General features: G+C 44.4%; 1 protein-coding gene across 2 annotated transcripts in view; it reads right to left on the reverse strand.

Moving 5' to 3' along the window:
* The window catches only part of LOC119658848 (chitin synthase chs-2), a 49388-nt gene extending 30062 nt beyond the window's left edge, over positions 1–19326 (reverse strand). Inside the window, exon 1 of one of the 2 annotated variants that reach the window (XM_038066597.1) lies at positions 18680–19326. The gene's annotated coding sequence lies outside the window, so the exon portion shown is untranslated. The remainder of the gene's footprint in view (positions 1–18679) is intronic. The other variant, XM_038066596.1, reaches the window with a different exon arrangement.
* Between the last annotated feature and the right edge of the window lie 4044 nt (positions 19327–23370).

The following is a 23370-nucleotide window of genomic DNA, read 5'->3' on the forward strand; positions in this document are numbered from 1 at the left end:
ACTATGGCAGCTGCGAACAGAGCCTATTTCAGCTTACAAAAACCATAGGGTCCAAACTTTTACTGTACTATGATCTTGCCTCATGTATTTCTCGCAGGCTTGGGTTCTAAGAAAGAGAAATTACGAACTCTTGTCCGCGTTCGAGAGAAGAATCGTTCGAAGAATTTTTGGCCCCTTACATGAAGACGATGAAATCTATGAGCGACATTACGACCGTCAGGTTGTGGATGAAATCCCGCTCAACAGGTTGCAGTGGTGGGTCACCTAATCTGTAAGGATGAGGATGATCCAGCCCGGAAAGTCTATAAGGGCAATATCTATGGTAGAAAAAGAAGACGAGGGAGACTCTGCCTGAGATAGAGCGGTGGTGTAGGTCAGAATCCCAGACAGGTTTTAAGGATATCGAATTGGTGGACCTTGGCGGGGTGTCTAGAGTTCCTTACTAAGCCAGGCCTTGATCGGATACCGGCTGTTACGCCGTTGATGATGATGATCTTCTTGCGGATATACCAGTGAGAGTCACCGTCAACCATGCTGTCGAATTATTCATCCCATGCGTTATAGTAGTCCGACATTCTACTCCCTCGGTCAGCAATAGTGGTAAGTTCAGAAAAATATCATCGGCAGAAATCTAACAGCTGACAAAGGGCAAGCGAAAGTTAAAATGGGAATAGCGGAAACATAGATTTCCTCAAACAGAAGCTCGCAGAAAGAGGAGGAGATTTCCAACACTTCACGAATAGTATTACTGCCTCTCACTGTAGTGACCTGTGCAAAATAAGCGGAGATTAAAATTTACACGTGATCAATAGAAAGATAGGCGCGGCGGCCGCCTTCAACAACAAAGTACCAAGTACTGTCGCACGAGTGGCTTGTAATGGTTTTTCAGGAATCAGTTGCTCTCTTGTAAGATCTCGCACTGAAAAAGATATTTCATAACATTTATGAAAGCGAAAGGAGATCCGTCTTTGCCAAACTTTTCATTCAACATATTCAGAAAGTAATACGTATGAGAATACTGCGCAACACTTTATATGATAGAGAGATTCCTTATAAAATACATACTCGCGCGTTCATCTCCATATCAGGGAAATGCAAAATAAATTAATTCAAATGACATTCACCAACAAATTAAAAAAACCCTGGAATTCAGCATAACCAAATCTTTCAAAAGTTCATAAATCTCTCGAGTGTATCAACCTAGTTTTCTCATAAGCCCATCCAGTCATCAGACCCACCGACGTTGACCTTTCAATTACACGAAGGTGGTGTATCATCACGATTCTCTCCATGATAATGGAAAAAAAACTAGTTCAGGTCAATGATTCAGACCAAGATTGATGAATCTGCAACAATGCGCGAATCATCGATTGATAATTAATGTTTCAATGCCACACGCTCTGTGTAGTGATGGCCACCGACAGGTATGAGTACTCATCCACGCATCCCAAGCATCACTTGAAGCTCCATTCATGAGAACCTACTCATTTCTAACCCCGTTAGAAATTATCGACAATTACCCGCTCGGATTAACTTCCACATTGTGCCGAGTTATCGGTAGTCGGTTGGAAGTTAAACTTTCATCACTTCTCCATTTTAGTGATTTCACTCAGAAGGTCTTGTTGAATTACTACTGGTTCTGCCGGTTGAGGTTTTTTCTGGTTTTCATCCATTTTCATTTAGTTTTTATGGAACAAAGGCTGGTGATGGCACGATACATTGTAAAATGAGAAAATGCCAATCCGGTTTAAATGTCATAAAAAATCTTAAGTTCATGGCATAAATCTCGATATCCGATAAACGATTCAAGCGAGATGAGCTTCATTTTGTCTTTGAGTTAAAGATAGAAATATAACGAAAAATACACATGTTTGGCATCCCTCAACGGTGACTACTTTATTGCGCAAAAGTGTTCCATGGATGAATCTTCAATTTAAAAATAGGTAGAGGTGGTTACTATATGAATCATTGAATTTGTTGTACGACAATCTTAATTGAGCCTCGTTTCTTGTACATAGTTCCATGGAAACACTCCAAATGGCTAAACAACTCAAATACTTACGTCTGGCAAATGAAAAAAGAAATATTTTTTGTTACACTTTGTGAAAGCAACATTGGCATCTATTGCACAATATCCAACACAATCAATTGGATATGGTGAGAAATATTTTGCTCAAGTTTTCACTTTCGTTTCCAAAGTGGTTTCGGTTTGATGGTAGCGACTTGGGTTTGGTGTGTTAAAGCCAGGCAGGCACTCGATTATACAATTAAAGTGGGATTTGAAGTCTTCAATCAATGGCATTGGGTTATTTGGAAATGTTATTTAGAACTAATGCCTTAGTTGCAGACAGCACGTGCTGAATACATTTCGCAATATTTTAGTCGAATGATATAGCCACCTACTATATAAAATCTGGGGCGATAAGCACGAATATATCAGGAAAAAGCTGCAACTGTTGACGGCAAGAGTGGAGCCTTCGATTCCCTCATGTGTATCAATCAGAATTAGTTGGAGCAACAGCTAATCGTCCAAGAAATGCATACAAAATTTTGAAACACCCGAAAAATGTGCACGGCGATACTCGCCTCCTTTTCTTGCGAAGATATGCAAGCCGGTTGGCCACCAAGAGGACAAAGTCAAGGGCCCCACGGACGGAATTTCTAAATTTGCTTTATATGAGGAGGTAAAGAGGGACTCCTGATATATCTCCGGTGTTAGTAACAACAGATACGAGAGAATTTTAATGTGGTTGGTTCCTTTGAGGAACGTGTGGCGCAGCAGGGTTAGCAGCATTCGAAATTTATTTTGAATGTTGTTATTTCGACTGACGGATTCCACCTCCGGTGTTATCCGTGGCATATTCGAACTCGCCACGAGGCCGATCAAAAAGAGTAGAGAGGCTTTTCCAACTATTTTAACATAGTATTAAATAATTGAATAATTAAAAAAACTTTGCCACCACAAGAGAAGCAATTAAATTGCTGACCCCGAAGAACTCGCCCGGTTCGAGAATACTTCCCGATTGATTGGAAAGGGGAAAAATGGCAGGTTTGTGCAGAAATTTGCAATTGTGACGATTGTGCCCAGGGTAGAGCGAGGCAGTGCAACCAGGACTTGAGCGAGAGCTGATATCGTCGCAAGGCTAATTCGGGCTATTTTTTGTGTGCCGCTCGTTTCGAAGTCGGCGAAAGGTGGCTAAACCGTGTGCCAGAAGGAGTCAGACGCAGCACCGCGAACGTGGCTTCGAATGAGCGATCGCAAGGAATTCATTTCGTGGAATGCCGCCGTCGTGGACGCGGCCACCACGCAGTTGAATTCAGCCGAGGACGTCCCGTTCAGCGCCGACTGGAAAAGCTGAAATCATTGATCAGTCCGTTGAGCCGCCTTCAAGGATCAATCACACGCTCAGAAGCGAAGAATTTTTCCTTTTTGAAGTGAACTCGCAATTTTCCTGCAAATCCGCGTTGGCAGAACACCGATCGAGAGACAGAAGCTGATCAGGCAGAGCCGTGCAGCCGAATTCACGTTCGAGTCCCAGCTCAGTAGTCAGAAGCTGAATGTGAGTGCTCCGTCGTTCCCGACCCGCAGCTACACAGCGGAAACCTGATATAGGTCCTCAGCTCAGCGCAGTCTCCAAAGAAAAGCCGATGACACGGCTTGCCGCCAGGAACATAGTAGCAGTTCGATCCCCACAGATAGCACCAGACCGACAGCTCCGTCGACGAGTGCCAGGGTGCCAGGATCAGGCGAATATTCCTGGGAAGCATTAACCATATTTAATAATAATTATAGAATAAATAATAATTGTAGAACCGCTGCAAGAGACGGCGACGACATTTTTTAAATTCGCCATTGGCTTTCTCGTGCTCGAGTTTCATTTTGATCTGCGCTTCTTTTTCTTTCCTCTTTCGTACGGGCATTTGGGGGTGCGGTCTGCCGTCGTCAAATTAGGGTATGTTCAAATTCGGTACAGCCGCGTTTTCGTTTAATTTAGCTATTGTCATGTCTCTAGACAACAAAAACGCGGTAGGCCCATCAGTCGCTCAAGTGACCGCCCTCGCTGCGCGCATTCCTCCTTTTTGGCGAAGGAACCCGGAGCTGTGGTTCGTCCATCTGGAGGCGCAATTCCAGATGTCCGGAATCACAGCGGACGCTAACAAGTTCAACCACGCCATTGTAGGCCTGGATGAGAAGACCATCCTCCTTGTGGCAGATATTGTCAAAACGGCCTCCTACAATTTACTCAAAACGGAGCTAATTAAGCGCCAGTCGGTAAGTCTGTCAGCTAAGCTGGCTCACTTGCTGGCAGGTTTGACGTTGGGCGATCGAACTTCCAGCTAATTGCTTCACGAAATGAGGCAATTGGGTGGGAGCAAGATTGACGACTACTTGCTGAAGTCGCTCTGGCTTCGACGACTTCCGGAGAGCACCCAGACGGTTCTTTGGAGGCGCTGGCCGCTGTGGCTAATAAGGTGCATGAGGTGCACACGTGTCCGACGATAGCAGCCGTTCACCAGCCTTCAGAAGAAATAGGCGAGCTGAAGCGCGAAATCGCTGCTTTTTTGGCCAGTATGGCAGAGATAAGGGCGACGCTGGATGCTCAGCGTTCCGGCGTTCGCGATCTATCGCCCGAAAATGGCGATAAGGTACCAGGTCGTCAGGCCAGCTTACGGACCCAAGCATTTATTGTTACCATCGTAGATTCGGCGAAAAAGCTACCAGATATACGCTCCCGTGTAAATTCGCGCCTACCTCAAAAAACTAGGTCCGCGGGGGTCTTGGCGACGTCCACCCAGAACGCAGCGCCACGTAGCCTAATAATTTATGACCCTCTCAGCAGGCGCAGTTATCTTGTTGATACTGGTGCGGATCTTTGAAACTCACGGCGGCAGATTCTTCGCCTATTAACACATACGGTTACAGGCAAGTGGACGTGACTCTTGGCTTGCGTAGGACGTTCCCGTGGCGATTCATCCTGGCGGATGTCAACTTCCCCATTTTAGGAGCAGACTTCTTGTGTCACTATAGGTTGCTAGTGGACTTGCAGAACCGGTCCCTTATAGACTCCATAACCAACTTTAATTTGTCAGGCATAATCTTATCTCACCCCAACAATAATCTTTCTGTTCTTTTGGAGGACATTCCTGACACTTGTGTTCGGCTACTCCTCCTAAAATTCAGCCAGATTACTACCGAATGTAGTCCCTCTAAACCAGCGAAGCACGGAAAGAATTCGAACAACTTATGCAAATTTCGGATGTGGCTAACCCTGCTGCGCCAAAAACGTGTGACGTTTGTCAAAAATGTCATAAAACTGCGACCATTTAAACCTAAGGACCAACACCAGCAAAAGGAGCGGTCATAATAGAAATGGAATCAGTATTGGCAGTGTCAACAACACCAACAGAAACAAGGCAATAGCAACTGCGACAATAATAAGGCGGTCAAGATGTGCCTAGAAAAAACTATCGGAGATAGCGATGATAAATTTACATTCAATTAGAGTAGCACATATAGAAATACTCACATAAGTCCTAATGTACCGATCGGCACTAACGCCAAAGCCAACGGTAACAATAAAAAATTAAAAAAAATTCCGTAATCACTGGTTGTCGTTAAGACGTGTCGTCTTTTTAAGCTTTTGTGTGAAACAAAACCTTATTAGAATCGAGTCGGTGTCTGTCTGTCTTTTTTTAAGGAGGTGGAAATCTTCACACACACCAGAGTGTGGGATTTTTACCCACTAAAACCACTCCGGACTTCTCCCCTACCCTGTGGAACCACCCTTAAGCATTACATCACTGGGCGGAGTTAACTTACTTTAGCTAGGTCTCCTTTCGTCTACCCGTGGGGTTCAGAACCGCGCCTTCCTCACTTCTTCTGCTTTCCGCAGTTTATCCTGGATTACTGCGATCATGGAATTGATCGCATCCCAGTATTCTTGGCAAGCTACCATTCTCCGGACAATATTTTCCGGTGATAACACTGCACCTCCTCCTCTAGGTTCCTCCTTTCTTCCACGAACCTAGGACGCTGGAAGAATACGTGCCGTGGGTCCTCTGGAACCCCGTCGCAATTTGGATAATGAGGCGAGGTGTCCAATTTAAACCTGTAGGTATTGACGGTATCCTCCATGGCCGGTGAGAAACTGGGTGAGATTAAAATTGATCTCCCCTTGCTTTCTCTCCAGCCACTCCCCGATGGAAGGGATCAACCTGTAAATTCAACGACCCTTTTCTGACTGATCCCATTGCTGTTGCCATCTGCTTATGGATCTCTCCGTTTCGACTTTTTTCACCTGCGATAAGGGAGATAACGAACGCTGCATCCTCCGAGACAGTCCTGAAGGCAGAACACACCCTTAAGAATGTTCTTCTGTAAACCGTACTCAGTTTATGTGTGTTCCCTAAAACCTGCAGTGCTTTTCCCCAAACTGGGACTGCATACAGCATGATAGAACTCACCACCCTGGCTATGAGCAGCCTGCAAGTATACCGCGGGCCTCCTACGTTCGGCATCATCCTTGCCAGAACAATACTCGTGGCGGATGCTCTTTTACAAGTATGCCCTATGTGCTGCTTAAAATTGAGTCCTCCGTCTATCATCACCCCCAAGTATTTGATGGCCGGCTTGGAAGTAATGAAAGTCCTGGGGAGTCTAACATGAGTACCTGCCGTATAGGCATAATCCCACGGTCCTCTTTGGACATGGATTGATTTTGGAACCACAATCAGAGCCCCGCCATGTAAGCGTTTCTGCGACGATTTTAATTTATCAGCAACGGCAAAGCAAGTAAGGATAGTACAAGCGTAAAGAAATGTAGAACTGTACTGGGGGATGCCTAATAAACGCAATCGTAAAATAAAAAAACAGTTTATCTTGTGTATGCATTCCAAACATACAATCCTTCCAAAAAGCAGGGACAAGCAAAAGCATGTCTTAGATCAGTATATCAGACGTCAGGAAGGAGACAGGCTTCAGTGGCGCCGATGCTAAATGGTACCTGCGTTAACTGAAGGAAACCCTAAAACCAGAAGATGCCCTTAAGAAGGCTCAGGAAAAACCTAAGCCATCTTTATCGGAGCCAAGAAAGGGGAGAATAGCGGAGATTAGCCCACATGGGTGGAATGCTCTCAAAAAACCCAAAATCCAAGAGAGGTGAACTCTCTTTTCCCAAATAAATTCTCACTCGTGAGGAGCAGTAAACTATGAAAGACCTTGTCGTCAAGCAGATGTGCAAGGGATGGACTGCAAAGCTTGTATTCACCAGGATATGCTTTCGACTAGGTTACATACTTTTGGACTGCGCAGAGGACGCTGCGAAGTGGGTCAGAACTATAGTCCCTAAATTGCGAGGCTGTGAAGGAGCAGAAGTGACAACATGTGCTGGGGATGATATTCCAGCAGCAGTGACAGTGTTCCTTTCTAAAGCTGCAGCACTAGTGATGGAATATCTTATGGGCCTCCTAATTGCTCAGAATGAGGATCTCCCTATGCGATTATGGAGAGCCTTCAGAAGCAAGATAGGGGCAAGGGTAGACTCCTCACGATCGGGGTGGATCGCCGACCTCTGGAGGTAATCAAAGTCAAAGTCACGTGCACGTACACAAGGAAAAGTCCGTAAAAGAAATTTCTGAGGAGACATCAGGTGGAAAACCTATCTCGGAGGCCAGAGAGGTTAAAACGACTGCATCAAGGAGATGCGGGACGACATAGAACTATATATTCTAGGGCTTAAGGTGGGCAGTGATGTGCTGGAAAGCACCATGTCGGAAGAGGAGGGTGATACTCCGACAGTGGAGAAGAACTCCAATGGCCAGCCCTAAGGTAGCCCAGGTAAACCTCCACCAAGCAAAAGCTGCATCTGCAATAATTGCAAGGGTAAGTACCAAGGATAAAATTCGAACACCCTGAGAGTACCCGAGGCAGATTCGCGGTCTGCAAGGAGGAAGCATGCAGGTAATTTGGGATACCTCTTGCGAAAAGTCAAGAGTTTGTGCGATGGGAGGGTACTTTCACTTCTCCTCGGCTGCCATGCAAACGACCATCACGAAGTCTCAGGAAACCAATCGAAGAATTGTGTTTAGTCAGCAATAAGTTAGAAATATATAATACTAGAAACACTATAATATTCGTGACCAGCACGAGACAAGAGGTACTAGATATAACTGTAGGGAATACTCTGATGAACGGACTGGTCTGGAATTGAAGGGTGTCAGATTAGCCCTCCATGTCGAATCACAGAATAATCAGATTCGACATTGAGGGCAATTTCGAAATAAAAAGAATAATAAGGAATTCCAGGAGAACGGATTGGGAATCCTATGCAACGCACCTGAGCAACAACATGGTTCGCCTATAAAGAAGAGAGGGGGGGGGGGGTTATATTAAGGGCGAAATGGAACTGGAAACAGTGGTAGAAAACCTAAATAAAATTGTCATTGACGCATATGAGACCAGCTGCCCGGCTAAGACAGTTAAATCATTAAGGGGTGTACCCTGGTGGAACAGGAACAGAAGTAGGGGAACTCTTCATTCGGACAAAACAAACCGAAAACTGGCCGAGGTACACAAATGCATTCACTGCGTATAGCAACACGATTATAGAAGCAGCGACTATAGCGTCAGACAAGGCAATATCTTCTGTCTATCTGGACGAAGATGAGACATTTACCGAGAAAAAGGAAGACAGAGGATATAAGCTACTTAAAACTCATATCCTGGGGTCTTACCCGTGACAACGTTCAGCCTGACACCCCAACGACGAACAAAAGGGGAACAAAGGAGAACTGGAAACTAGCAAAAGAGGATCAAAACGGGGGAAAATGTCATAGACAACTATATTAAACTTACGTTCTAATGTGTAATCCCCTACATCAGTGTCAACACTCACACCGTGCAGGATGTTCAAGCGAAACTGGCCTGTATCAGTTGATGGATGTATTACGGGATGCCATAGAAACGAAAGAAATAGCATTGTGTGCGTTCGATAAAACATCGCACTCAGTGATACAAGATGCCCTGATCCACAAGGGAGTGGGAAAACACTGGCTTTCTGGATGGGCGGAATGCTATAGAGTAAGCAAATAGAATCGAATATTATAATACATTCTCCGATTTCAGCATTTTAGCAAGGCTATTCTTCAGTTTTATTATTATGAGATTTAATATTGCGCAATTGGTATGTCTACAAATCATGAATATCTATGACCAAGATTTGAATCGAAAGCACGATAACTGACACTCAAACACCTCGACCACCGCACTGTCCATAAAAGAATTTGCTTCATTAAAATAAAGAATGTGGTAAGAAAGCTTCGAAAAGTGTTACTTGTTCTTATACAAGTAGCTAAGTCGTTATCATTCTGTAAATCGAATATCAATCAATCAATCTTCTGTTGATGGTACAATAAATACAAAATCAACAAAATCTCTTTTTCCCCAAGTTCCTTAACCCCGTCACTAACCATTCCATTTCTCTCTCAATGGGCATGTTCCCATCATCACCATCTTCCCAACACTTGAGCACTTCAAAATGATGAGAGAAAGAAAATCGGCAAAAACCAGAATATAATGAAAATTCGAAATGGAAAGTACAACATATTACGAATGGGACCACTTTCTTCTCCGGCGGAATGTGAAAAATGTTGGATTTACAGCTCTACAAAGAATTCAATCTGGTCCCAGTTGAATCAGAAGGTTTCAAACGAAATCGATAGTTACCATGAATCGCAAGATATCGATAGCAATCTGCAAGATTGATCGTATAAAAAAACGGGAAAAACTACGCTCACCTTATGCAGGTTATCATCTGTGGGCTTAGATTTGCATAGAAAATGTTGATCTGTGCAAGATATGCTTGTGTTTTTCTAAATTCAGTTTGGAAACTCTGGGTCGTAGTCATAAAATTCCACTAGCGCTTGCGTTACAGTCAAGTTTCATCAAGGTGATCCAGATCTTCTGAACCGGATAGAAAGATACTACTAGTCGCAGCCGAAGTTGTTGGGTGAGTTGAACGAAGAATTTAGATAGATGGGAGCTGGTAGTAAAAACGAGATTATGTTGATTTGGACAACAAAAATTAACGATCTGAGCTCCAATAGCTTGATAGTGAGACAGCGCTGAAGTTAATGGATTTGGATTATTAATGTAATTCCGTCGCTTTTTGCAAATGGACACTAATCTGGGGGAAATAAGACATGATGTGGTCAACACATCAGAGAAGAGAGTAATTGAAAAATAGTAGTAGCATATGTTTCGCTTCCATGGTAAGTCAAGCTGTTTAGCAGTACAAAGTATGGAACTTTTATAGGTAGGACTAATGATTCAATGTCGATTTTGCAAAGAGAAACACATACATCAGGTTTTGGTACTTTTTAGTTCTAGCTTAGTAAGCTGTACGACACTAATCTTGAATGGCAATAATAGTCTGAAACACTTTTTTCTAAATAATTGGGTCCATCCAACTTAAGCTAGTTGAGGTTGCCATACATGTATACTCCATGACATTTTTTCTTGCATCTTTGATTGAAGCCCTGACATGTGCCATTATACTCAGCGCAAAATGAATCAATGCGGGGCCCATCAAATACCTCTGCCGGATTTAATGGCTATTCCCCTGGTTAGAACCCGCAGTTACAGTCACCAGCAATCCACCACATGAAACCAACTGAAAATAACCAACGGTAAGGTAACTCCTCTGAACAATCTCTAAAAACATAAAACCTTAAAACTTTTTCTCGGTTCCTATGGCATTAGACAACCTGCAATGGAGCATGTGAGCTTAGTCTCTTATTCAGACAAATTAATTTTTTAAATGTCCTACTCGGAAACAAAAAACGACGATAGAGGAAGAGGGGGTGATGTCAGGCGCATCATAGGAGGACGAGCTGCTGGCCTCCAGCCAGGAGACAGTAGCCGTCGAGAGCAGTACACTCGGTGCCAGCCGTAGCACCGTTGTGCTGAAACCAACCGCAGGGACCTCCCGGAGCCAGGCGGGATACGGACTAGTGGCTTTCAGCCTGGAATCCACTGCCGTCAAGCTGGGTGTAGCGGGTACCAGACATAGTACTTCTAACCCGAAACCCTCAGCGTGGGGGAATCCCTCGAAAGCGAAAACCAACAAGAATGTCAGTCGCCGGAAACCGGCTAAGAAGCGAAGGTCCACTGGTGTCCTGCTCAAGAGCCAGTATCAGAAGGTTATGCATATTCCAACCAAGATTGCTAAGAATAAGGAGGCCGGTACCGTCGACGAGCGGGATGAAAAAGACCTCGCTAAATACCAGGCGATTGTTGATGAATACAATAGCAAACGCCTGGCTGGCGAGCAGAAGGCGAAGCGCATAGCTCTAGAACGCAATCGATCTCAAGACGAGGTCGAGCAAGATAGGAAGCGGAGCAGAGTAGGCAAGAGCGCAGACGCTAAGCAACATCTGAAGGAAATTGCGCAGCAACCGTCAGCCGACGGGCCACGAACTGCGAAGCCCTTCAGCAACGTGGCCAGGAGCCACTAACGTGTGGCGCTGGCGAATGGCAATTCTGGTAGCGGCAAACTAGCGCTGGAGGTGTGGACCAGTGTTGAGGCGAGGCTGTCAGGAATGGTCCATGAACATCTCCTGGACTCATTCCCCGCTTTGATTCATCTCAGGTGGTCCGTGGGTTCCACGTAATAACTTGCATGGACCAGTTTTCTAAGGACTTTCTCGGTTCGTGTGTCGTTAAGATCAGCGACGCCTGGGAGGTGGTTAAGATCATCCCTTACGACGAGATTCCCAGTCGCTCGCATCTGGTTGCCAAAGATCCGTATGAATAAGGACAAGCTCGTCCAATTCCTACGCCTTCACAACCCCGGGATTCCCATGGATGACTGAGTTGTTATCAAGGAGGGGGAACCTCAAACAAACAGCCAGCCTGTACTACTCCGTATAAACGAGGAGTGCCTGGAGGCACTGAAAAAGGCCGACTATAAAATGTGGCTCGGAGTCAGGAATGCAAAGGGAAAAGTTTTCCGTTCTGCAAAACCGGACGACGACCTAAACCCAATCAACGCCGCCAACGAACTGTTGAAGGAGATGACGACGAGCCCCCCACGCAAGCAAATCATGCTGAGGGTAACGCAGATAAATCTGCAGCACTCGAAGTGCGCCTCGGCTAATCTGCTTGTCTTCCTCTTAATGCAGGAGCCTTGGGTCGGAAACAACCGAACCATCAAAGGGCTCAAAAGCAAATATTCTAATTTATTCCACAGCACAAGAGATGCTGATCAGGGATAAACCTAGAGCATGTATTCTTGCGTGGAAGAGTCTGCACGCTTTCCTGTGCCCGGACCTGAGTTCCAGCGACCTAATCGTGGTCAAGCTGGAGCATGCGGGGGCAGAGAACGTGTATATTTCCTCGGCTTACAAGGCTTACGATCGATCAGCTCCGCCAGAAGGACTACAATATCTAACGAACACCATAGCAACAAAGAAAGCCAACCTGCTGATAGGCTGCGACGCTAATGCAAGGCATACGCTTTCGGGCAGCTCCGAAATCAACGAAAGAGGTGAGCCATTCTTTGATTTTATTATTACTTCAAATCTATCGGTGTGTAACAGGGGCAGTACACCAACCTTCCATTTCCCCTGCTCGGAGAACAGTGACGGTTGGGAGGAGGTCCTTGATATCACCCTAATAACCAACAATGGAATTCTTAGGGTGGAGAACTGGAGAGTGTCTGACCAGATATCCTTCTCTAATCACAGTCGGATACTTTTCAGTCTAGATCTCGTCACAGAGGTCTCCAAGCCCTTTAGAGACCCCAGGAGGATCGAGTGGAGAAAGTTTGGTCAGGTAATTAAGAACAAACTCTCCGGCACGCAAATTGGTAAGATTGGCACGACAGATGAACTGGAGTCAAAGGTGGGGCTCTGGAAAAAGCGCCTTTAAAGTCTCATGCCCTACTAAGTACAGCAAAAACACCCTACCACCATGGTGGAAGGAAGATCTCTCGCCTCGGGAAGCTGACCGGAGAAATCTGCAACATCTGCTACAGGCAGTATTTTTGCAAGCAGCCATACAAGGACTGCGTAAAGGAGTACAAGTCGGCCATCAGGACCGCCAAGAGGCGGTCTTGGTTTGACTATTGTCAGAACATCGAAAGCACAAATCAATCCGCGAGGCTCAGTAAGATTCTGTCCAAGGAACATGAGAGCCCATCCTTTCTTAAAAATTCGGAAGGCTCCTGGACGGAATCTTCTAGCGAAACCCTGCAGCTGCTGGTTCAAACGCACTTTCCCTCCAGGAAGCAGCACTGTGAGTCAGAACCTTGCTTGGAGGGTTTGCAACAATCCTAGCTGTGCGAGACTATCAAATCCGTAATTACCGAGGATAGGATCGGCTGGGCTGTAAACAGCTTCTCCGCATACAAATCTCCAAGCCCAGATAGCAAAATGTCAGTCATGCTACAGAAGCAGCAGGAAAGGGTTGTTCAGATTTACCGGAGCTGCATCTCCTTAGGATACGTACCGCAGTCTTGGAGGCGCGTACGAGTGGTTTTCATACCGAAAGCAGGCAGGCGCGGTTATGACTCCGCGAAGGACTTTCGACCAATCAGCCTGACCTCTTCCGTGCTGAAGACCCTAGAACGCCTCCTGGACATTCATTTATTATAGAAAGAATGCCTTTCTCTAAGTCCCAGCATGCCTACCTCAAATTAAAATCCACAGAAACCGCCCTCCACGAGGTAATTGGCACGGTTGACCGGTCGCTGCAGTACAAGCAGTCTGCCCTTAGGAGCGTGTTGCAAGACTATGATACAGTATTCTTTACGGACGGATCAAAGATGGTCTATGGAGTCGGCGCGGGGGTTTTTTCGAATACACACGATGTATCCAAGTCGTATGGTCTCCCAGGTTTCGCCAGTGTATTCCAGGTGGAAGTACTAGCGCTATTGGAAGTCTGTCGATGACTAGAACGTGATTCGAGCCCCATGCGTAACATAGCCATTCTGACCGACAACCAAGCGGCCATCAAGACCTTGTACCCAGCGACGACATCTTCCCATCTGATGGAGCAGTGCAGAGATGCGGCACGCTCAAGATCACTCTCCTCTGGGATCCCGGGCATAGAAACATAGAGCGGAATGGGCGGGCTGACGGATTGGCCAGGCAAGGCTCTGCTCTTGGCAGTCCTTCGGCAAATACAGTCGGTGTTCCGCTGGCGGCTGTCGGGGCCTGAGTCTACTCGCACTACCTAGCAGCCGCGGGCCTGAGATGGCGAAGGCTTATAAGCTGTGCCAAGTCAAGGAGAATTTGGTCCGCTTATAACATAGCCCGATCACGAGAGCTCCTGTGCCAGACGCGTGCAAATGCATTCAATATTACGGCGGCCTGCACTGGGCACTAGCCCATAGGGGACCATACCGCTAGGCTCGGCATACCCTACAACTCGCATTGCCGAAGCTGAGGAAAAGGAAGGGAAACCCTCCTGCACTTTCTCTGCGATTGCCCAGCTCTGGATGGATAGCTGAGTCAGGCTGCGGACACTGGATAAACCATTCTTTGGGGACCTCAGAGAGATTTCTAGCTGCAGGGTGGGAGAGCTGCTTTCCTTCGCGAATGCTACGGGCTGACTCTGAAGATCCGAGCCGGCTGGACTCTGCCTCCCTGCCACCATAACAACAGTCACGGTGTTAGAAGTTTGTAGCATCAAAACGGCGCACCAAAGCGCTAATTGGGCTCCTAGGAGCGGCCACTGATACCTACCCTACCCACCCTACTTGAATACGTTGAGGCAAACGTTCGCTAACTGTTTTATTACAACTAACTGAGTTTGGAGAAGTGCATTCGAAGTTTTTCGACAAATAATACATTTTCGATTGACACCAAATGATCAATCAAAAAGTAGTTCCTCTTAAAGACCTCGTAAAACAAAGAATAATCTCCGGCAAAGCGTCTTCGCTCGGGTTACTGCATGCAGATGAAAGGCTTGAATATCGCTCCCACAGGTATAGATATGGACTTTTTCCAACCCCTGCACTGCAAATAATCTAGTTTCCAGAATAGCATTCAAATTTTTGAGTACACCAAACTGACACAATGGTTTGAGCACTATATTGAATACAATTTGGAGTAGAAGCCAAAAGACATAAAAAATTAATAAACTAACATCTAATTTGAATCAATCAATCTGAAGCGCATAATCCAAGATAACAATCCCTCGAGTGAAACACATTTGGCAAATTCATAAGGGTCCTGACCTTTATAAAAATAATGTAATTTTATTAGAGCAAAGTCCTACTCCTTTCTCCTAAATGAAATGCGTCACGATCTGCTCTCCATGTCGCCACCGTCTAGCCTCCCTCTTTGAATATGAAAATCATATGATCCGCATGAAAAGTAACCGCCACTATTATATGTCTACTTCATACCAACGATAAATGAAGAACTACGTTGGGGTATGAGTTAAATTTCCGTGAATGTGTTCTTGAGAAGGCGGAAGTGGCAGTGGGTAGGTCACGTATTGAGAAAGAGCAACTACTCCATTGCGGGCTGTGTCATTGCAATGGAACCCATCATCCCAGGGTATGAATAAGTCGCCCTAAAGTTCTACAGTGGAAAAAACTGAAGAAAGAGTACAAGATTCTCAGAAGTCCTAAGAGGAACTACGCTACATTGCGAAAAAAACTTCGCTGAGAGCTATTCCAGTGCATTATTCAAAACGGACTCTTCCTCAAATATCACTTTCTCAATTCACGTCGAAAGCTGGCGGGGTGCTGCCTCTGCAGATTCAGGTTTTTAATTTGAATTGAGCTTGAACTTTAACTCACTCCAAACCAAAACCAGTTTCTGGGTTGAGGGCTAAGTTCGAATACTATACCAAAATTCTGGCTTTATATGCCTCATCGAGAATATACTTGGCATAGATTGTTTGCCAATTCCCCATCGTCGTCACTGTAGCTCCCACTCTATATTAATTGACTACCAACTTACTGACTATACCTTTCAACCAGGATTGATTTTAATTTTGGACAATTTTGCGAAAATTTAAAATGATTACCTTACGGACGCTACTTTTTTCTTAAATAAATCAAATGAAGGGGACAAAGGACTAAGCTCAAGCGGTTGTAGTCGTGTAACATTGTCGGTGCAGGTGAGTAAAAGTAACATAAGAGGTCCACGAAAGAACCTCAAAAACATTAGCATTGCGGGCGGCATGAGGTTAAACAGCTATTAGACCGTGGCATATTTTATCAAGGGCACATGCATCAACCAGAGATTTGCACTGTCAAAGAGACGACATATTGAGGAACACAAAACGATTAAGGTAATATGAATAGGGAGAGGTAACACGAAGCAGAGAAAGAGTAAACTTGATCCGAACTGATTCTATTGCATGACAGTCGCAATAATGGTCAGGGCAGTTATACAGAATGACTGATAAAGGAATATCCTTGAACTGGTAAGAGAAGCAAAGTACAAAGCTATGAGCTCGCTGAGGATGTAAACATAACGGAAATTAAATGGAAGCCTGCTGTCGACTATTAGATCAAGATCCTTATAAGATTTTCTGAAATATACTTATAATAAATATGGTAACGTACTATTATTCACTTTATTTAAACAGACATCGGTACGGAGAGTGTTTTAAGGTCTAAATACCATTTGCGTAGACGGCTATACTTCTTTCCAGATATTTAGGTTGTCATGTCAAAGCTAATACCGGCTTCGAGAAGTATAATCGACACCTTCAATTTGATGCCCCACATGGCTATATTCTTGAAAAAAATTTTACATTCCCCTTTTGCGTGTATGGGATACCTCCGCACCGCTCCTGCCTGGTAGTAACCCTGAACATGAAAAATGTATTCAATTCCAACGATTGTTGTTCCTACTTATCTCGCTGCCATTGTGGCCAGCTACTTGTGATAGGCCATAAGTTTTGGGAATTTTTTCCCAATGATAAAAATGCTAAAATGTTCATAACTCCACTTGAAGTTGATCATTAGCACTGTTTAAAAGCAGATAGTTACATCAAAGCAGCCGTACACCGTAATGAGGAGCAATCTTAGGCAGGCTTCTAGTCTAGGAATGATGTAGGTTTAAATAGTAGCTTCAGATTAAAGGTCACAAACCACTGATCGTGAATCCGACCGTGGAAATTCATCAAAGTTCGCATCCACGTTTATTCAATTTATCTTTAGTATGTAGAATACTTTTCTTAATTCGAAGGGAAAGGTTTGGTTAAAAGGCATTAGAATTTAAAAAGGGAAAGATAATTTGTCCCTGGAGTTTTTCAACCTGGCCTAAGGTCGTCAAATCTAGCAACCCCTTCCACCCTACAAAACAAATATTTAGTGGGCATTTTGAAATCTTCTCTCATCTTCCGCCGATCGCTCCTGATGTTCACTACCCCAGAGCTGGTCATATGTTTGCCCTTTGTTGCCTGAAAATAATATTCTGACTACGATGTTTGACCCAACTGGAACTTGAAGTCTTGCGGCACTCGCTTTTGAGCGGATTTAGCTGTAGTCAGCAACAAAAACTAGCAAGTAACTGGTTTGAAGGAGAGCAGGTATGTCCCAAGAATTATTCAGCATATATGAAACAAAGACTTCATGACTGCTAAATGGTATGATTGGCAAGATTAGTGCAGTTTATTAAAAGTAGGTGTTCAAAACCTTCTGAGCGTTCTGCAGTTTTAAAGCCTTCAACCTATGTAAAAGCCAATATTCTAATTTGATTTGTTTCTGTTGCTAAATTATCGCAATACGAACGCATTCGCTTTGGCTCAAATGCTTACCAAAAACCCTTCCATCCAGTACGCCACTGTTTGGCTACAAACAAAGTTATCGTAGTTTCGCCTACGCCTCGCAGTAGCAGTAATTGTGGTAAACTAGTTTCTTTTCTTCATTTTTCGTCTTAGCTATGTGGTAGCTTACCGCTTGTACTTATGCCCGCTGGCTGGCCACCTTACTGCCTCGTTGGCTCTTATGGCCGTCTCTAGTCAATTCCGTTCCACAGAAAACTACTTTCAAATTCTGAATTTTGCGCCACACTTCTGTAGCCTTTTGTCGTTCAATCTGTTCGCGTCCTTCACAGTCTCGCGAACGATGGAAGCTACGAAGCGGGCGGTGGGTGGTAAACCGATGCTGAACGGTTTGCACAACATTTATTGCAGAATTTCAGAACAAGTCTGTAACGTTTCTGGCATAATCAAATTGCGACGAGTAGCTTCGGGGTATATCTAGTTTTGTAACTAGAGCCAGTAGATAAGATCAGCAATTTGTAGCCAGTAACTGAGAAATGGCCAAGTCCGGCTCGATTTGGGGCTGACTCACCCGCAGCCAGGTTCTGGTGCGCTTTTCCAAAATCAAATCTGAATCATGATCTCAGCAGAATCGACTTGGCGAACTGTTTGGGAATTTATAATCTCCAAAGAGAATCAGATGCAAGTCATCATTTTAATGATTTCCAAAATTTATGTCTCTGATAAAGGTCAAGAGACACAGCTTTGCGTTCCAAGGAAAAGTTTTAAAACTGACATATGGCGGTGGCTCAAAAGAAACCTAAGCAGCTTGCATTTTCGCGAAAAAGTGAAAGTTCGAATCGGGCGTCCTTGACAAGACTTGGCTAAAACCGGATCTTTACAAGAATGCAAGGTTTCAACGCTATCAGCACAGCTTTGTCCTTTACTCACCTGTTTCGGTTATGATTTTTCACTCCTTAAACTTCCACGGGCTAATCCACTGTGCTGCAGTACTGCCTCCCTTCTCGAAATGGAAAACGAACCTACTAGTCCACTGACACTAAAACATTTTCGCCGCGCGTCCACTAAAAACGGCAGTGGCTGAAATTTTCATTAGTCGACGTTGGGGTTCAGTGGCGCATCTTCTTGGACGTGACCGCGGCCAAGCGAGTATGAATGAAACTTTCAAAGGGCAAAGACCTTCATTACCGTCGTCGTACGGCTGCAAACACAACACTCAAATTTGAGAACACAAACAGCTTCCAAGGAACACGGCACAAAAAATCTCGTATTTTCGAGCTTAAAACTCTTCCTTTTCCAAATCCAGCGGAAAGTTTCGTGTGAATTTCTCCCTCTGGCTTCTCTACACTGACCACTGTTGATCGGAGGAGGATTGGATCAACGGAGCCACTTGCAAACACGCACCACGACCGAGTACACAATCTTATGTCCCGTAATCGAGTTACTCGTCTCACCAACTAATCCAAGTCTTTCGTTTTCTTCTTTGAAAGCGCTCTGTGAGGCGACAGTGGAACGGCTGGGGCTGGTGGAGCGATCGTTCGTTCGTTCGACTGGCGAATGTGTCTTGCAAGAGGCAATAAGTCTTGGTGGTAGCAAAACATGTGAATGTCTTGAAAATGAACGGTACCTCGGAAGGTGAGTGTTTTGCTTAAGAAAATATAAGTATATGCAAAACTAGGTGTACAGTGAGTGCGATTAGTTAGTGTAGACATAAGAACAGTAGATTATTTCAAAGTTCAGTATAAGAAAGGTCGATTTGCGATAGTTGTGGGAAGGAAATACCTTGATTCACTGATTTTCAACAGGGATACTAAGCATGATGCTGGTGATTCCTGAAAACACCTACGTAAACTATGCGAACTATAGATATGTGTTTCCTGATCGCTCCTTTGTAGAATACAGGGCGTCGGCCAAATCTCATTTTCGAGTTTAATTCTTATGGCTTAATTTCCTTATCAATTTGGTATGCCGCGAGGCAGAAGAAAAACCGATAACGGACCAGAATTCGAACCCGAAGTAGCTGGATCAAGAATCTGACAGCCATCCTACTCAATCATCACACATCATGGAACTATGAAAGACCAAAGCGATACTTGATGAACGTCAACGTTCTTGCTCATGGTGCTTTGAAACCATTTTGGTCCACACTTGATATTTCCGTAACTTCACTCAATCTTTACCTTCGTCCATCAATTTTGTTGGATTCCCTGTCAACTTTCCAAACCTGCGGTCTACTATTTTCTTGCTTCTATTCCGTGTTAATTTCTTCGACCGCACGACCATATACACCTCTTCTAGATGCGGATTGCTCCGAATCTTTCACCATTCCTCCACTTACCTTTCCTTAGTTGAGATCCTCATTGGTAATCTTGACACCAATGTTGAACCTGATCCAGATGGGTCTTCTAACCTCTTCCTTGTTAACTGTAAGCAACTCCCCCTGAGTATAATCTTCCACAAACGTCTCGAAAAATTCTACTTCCCTCATCTTTTGAAAGAGGTCCTTATTATCCCTACCCTCAAAAGCGGAGACCCTACTCCAGCTGTGAACTACCATTCAATCTCCCTTCTTGCTCCAAGATTCCCAAAATGTACTTCAGCAACTTGTGGCGCGGCAGGGTCCGCAGCATTTGAAATTTATTTCAGATGTTGCCGATGCGGATGAGTAGATGGCGCGCTCACTTTAGAACTCGCCACTCATTTAGAACTCGCCACGAGGGTGGAGGATTAGCGGTGAGAAAGTGCCGTTGGTTGGGACAGAAAGGACCGCATGGAAATAAGCCGGTCTCTTCTGCCTCCAACCGTGACATAGAACACATCGGGCCTGTGTGAAAATCATTTTGTTTCAAGCGTCTTATAATTTATGTTAATAGGCTTATTGACGCAGTGAGTGTAATTTGTAATAAGAAACTGTGATTGAACAAACCGAACGATAAAGAATAATTAACGAAAGTTATAAAGAATTGATCATTCCAAAATTGTTGTAAATGGAGTGAAATATTGGTATATCAATTGATTTCAATATAACAGACACTTTTGATCAAGTTTGACCTATTATTTAACCGAGAAAAATATAAACAAATTCTTGTTGACGACGTGTATTCACTAGCGCATGGAAAATACAGCAAAAACTAGTTGACTGCGCACTTTAGTCACCTCATAATGAAAGAATGGCATGATTTTGTAAAATATCGATCTACTGCTTCAAAGCTTCCTTGACTTCATTTCGTTGCTAAATGCCTCAATTCATGGCAGAAAGCACTCGCTATTTACACCGATTTTCTAAGGATGCTAACCATAATACTCTCCTCTCTAAACTCCCTCTATTCAGCTTCACCTCCTCAATCATCTCGTGGCTCTCCTACTACCTATGAAACTTTTCTAGCAGAATTTCTTATCTTTTCACTCATCCCGTTGCTCTGATTTTCCCCAAGGTGCTATACTTGCCCCCCCCCCCCCCCCCCCCATCCCCGCTGTTATTCATAATTTTTATTAATGCCCTTCCCTCTATCCCTGTCCTGCCTGTGTTTGCTTTTGGCAAACGACCATAAAATATTTACCACAGTTTTGCTTCCGTTTTACTGTGCTCTCTGGTAATCCATCTTAGATACTCTAGTTCTCTGTGAAAAAGCTGACATTGAACTTCGTTTCTGTTCCCATTTCATTAATATCATCAATTGCACTGTTTGGTGGTAAAAATGTAGAATAGGTCCTGGCTGAACCAGCACCAACAGTTTTACTGCCAAACCCTACCTCCACCACCACATAGTGACCGCTGGGAGTTCTTTCTTAATGAAAAGCTGCAGACGGAGAGAAATGAAGGCGAGTTTCCCGCGCATAAAAACGACACAAATTGTACCAACTGGTCTTCCAGGTTGGGGGTGGGATAAGGATGACAACCCTACAAATAAAACCGACGTTACGAAGCCACGAAAAGAGCCTTGGATTGGATAGATTTTACAACGACGAACTCGATAACGAAAACAGACGAACGATTTGGGCATTTTCTCATGAAACGTGTGCTACCTGTACAGATCGCCGATGCTCTTTCCCAATATAAGGCTGATATAACAGTATTATCGCGGCCATCCAGTTTGCGAGGCAAATGTAGAAATATTAGCTCCATTCACGGTCACGTCCTTACAGAGGAGACTGCAAAGTCGGAGAAGGATATTTTCTACGTGGAAGTTGAGCGGACTCTCGAGGCCTGTCCCAAGTATGATATCAAAATCAAACTTGGAGATTTCATTAGACAAGTAGGGATATAGTCTGTATTCTGGCGATACGTTGGATTCCATAGCATACGTAAGAATACCAATGATAACGGACTACGAATTATTCAATTAGCAGTGTCCACAAAATTGTTGTTGGAAGTACCTGGTTTGCGCGGAAAGCGGTCCACAAACATAAATGTGTCTCTCCAAACGGGATCACTTTCAACCAAATTTACCACGTGCTGATTGAACGCCGCCTCCTCTCAGTTTTGATGAATGTCAGAATATATAGGGGGCCAATATAGACTCGGACCACTATCTCGTTGGCATAGTACACCGAGCTCGAATTACAACACCACATACAATCCTCTCTGACAATGAGGTAAGAGTGAATACTGAAGCCATTCACAACACAGCCCTCCGCAACACCTATAAGCGCGAAATGGATGCCGCAATAACCGCAGTTAACAGAAATTCTGGAGATGAAGCAGGAACAAATGATGTTCACAACCACCTGAAGAACGTTTTCATTGATACGGCCACAAAGATACTTGGCCCCAGTCGCAAGAAAAGTCGGAACGGCTGGTTTGATAATGAATGTAAGCTAGCAACGGAACGAAAGAATGCTGCATACCGAGTAATGTAGCATTCTGAAAGAACGCGGGCATGCGCAGATACTTATCATGAACTTTGTCGAGCGAAGAAGCGAGTTCACAGACGGAAAAGGGAAGCCTGGGAGAATCAACATGTTTGTGAACTAGAAAATACAGGGAGCAACCGCACCAGGCGCAGAACAACAAGGCAGCAGAATGAAGCCCTTACACACCTCGTTGCTCATCCTACCGAGACAAAGAGGGAAATCTGATTTCCGACAAAATGGGCATATTGGAGCGATGGGTTGAGTATTTTGATGAACTGCTCAACAACAAAAACGGCCAAATACTGCCAGCACCAAGTATAGAAAAAAACAGTCCGTACAATTCAACGGCTTAAAAACCATAAGTCGCCAGGAGCCAGTCCAACTGGTTAAAAATGAAGGCGACCAATTACACGAAGCGATTCATCAACTTATGTTCAAGGTATGGGACAGCGAATCAATGTCTGATGATTGAAAACGAGGCATTATCTGCCCCAATCATAAAAAGGGAGATATCATATAGTGCAGTACTAGTGCATCACATTGCTGAGTACTATCTATAAGATATTCTGCGATATCTTGCAAGGTCGGACAGCCCCAAACATCCAGAATATCATCGCCCATTCCAAAGAGGCTCCAACTGTTGGAATGTGGCCATCAGTTGCACCATCTTTTCTTCGACTTTAAGGCTGGCTTTGAGAGTATAGCCAGGGTAAAACTGTATATGGCCATAAGAGAATTCGGCATCCCCACGAAAATGGTAAGGCTGA

Source organism: Hermetia illucens, chromosome 6 (assembly GCF_905115235.1).
Source record: "Hermetia illucens chromosome 6, iHerIll2.2.curated.20191125, whole genome shotgun sequence".
Classification (NCBI taxonomy): Eukaryota; Metazoa; Arthropoda; class Insecta; order Diptera; family Stratiomyidae; genus Hermetia; species Hermetia illucens.